Here is a 999-nt window from a genome sequence, read left to right as displayed (position 1 = left end):
CAAAGGTTTTGGGGGGCATTTAAGGGGATTCTGGGGTCATTGAAGGGCTTTTAGGGTTACTTAAAGGGATTTTGGGGGCACTTTAAAGGTTTTTGGGGCCATTTCAGGGGTTTTGGGGTGGTTTTAGGGGATTTGGGGGCACTTAAAGGGGTTTCGGGGCCGTTCCCGGGGTTTCGGGGTCTCCCCCTGACGCCCCCCCCACCCCCCCCCCCCCCCCCCGGCCCCCCCCGCCCCCCCCAAGCCCCCACGGGACCCCCCCCCCCCGCAGGTGAGGCCGCTTTTGGGGTCAGAAAGGGCGGTTTTGGGTCCGGGAGGGGGAATTTGGGGGTTCTGGGGGGATTTTGGGGCAAATTTGGGGGATTTTGGCCCCGCAGCCGCCGGCGGAGGAGCAGAGCAAAGAGGCGAAGAAGGAGAGCGGCGGCAGCAGCAGCAGCAGGTGAGCTTTTGGGGCGAAAAACGGCGATTTTGGGGCCGCCGAGGGCTTGGCCGCCGTCTGGGGGGGGAATCGAGGGGGCTTTGGGGGGAAAAATGGGGATTTTGGGGGCGGGGAGGGGTAACGGGGATGCACTGAAGGTTTTGGGGGATTTTTGGGGTGGTGGGTGGTTGTTTTGGGGAAAAAATGGGGATTTTGGGGGTCAAAAAGGGGTTATGGGAAGGTATCGAAGGTTTTGGGGTGAATTTAAAGGAATTTGGGGTTGATTTGGGGGGTAAAAACCGCGGGTTTGGGGTACAACAAGGGTAATGAGTCAATCTCACAGGCTTTGGGGTGGATTTTGGGGTGAAAACTGCGGGTTTGGGGGCCGGTAACGAGGCCGGGAGCTTCCAGAGAGAGACGGGGAGGATTTGGGGTGAAAAAGGAGGATTTTGGGGCCCGGCTTTGAGGCTTCTCCCCCCCTCCCCAGCAGCCGGAAGAAGCGGAGCCGGAGCCGGAGCCGGAGCCGCGACCACAGACACAGGTGAGGGCGTTTTGGGGCCGAACCCGGGGCTTTCGGGGCTTTC

At 61.0% G+C, this 999-nt stretch overlaps 1 long non-coding RNA gene across 1 annotated transcript; it reads left to right on the top strand.

Moving 5' to 3' along the window:
- Positions 1-219: 219 nt before the first annotated feature.
- On the top strand, positions 220-999 carry LOC118158936. The gene is made up of 3 exons (XR_004746952.1): positions 220-268; positions 375-436; positions 903-999. It is a non-coding gene; the product is annotated as an uncharacterized LOC118158936 (long non-coding RNA).

Source organism: Oxyura jamaicensis, unplaced genomic scaffold, assembly GCF_011077185.1.
Source record: "Oxyura jamaicensis isolate SHBP4307 breed ruddy duck unplaced genomic scaffold, BPBGC_Ojam_1.0 oxyUn_random_OJ61642, whole genome shotgun sequence".
NCBI classification, from domain to species: Eukaryota; Metazoa; Chordata; class Aves; order Anseriformes; family Anatidae; genus Oxyura; species Oxyura jamaicensis.
The sequence above is the reverse complement of the archived record's forward strand: the minus strand, read 5'-3'. Positions and strand labels throughout refer to the sequence as shown.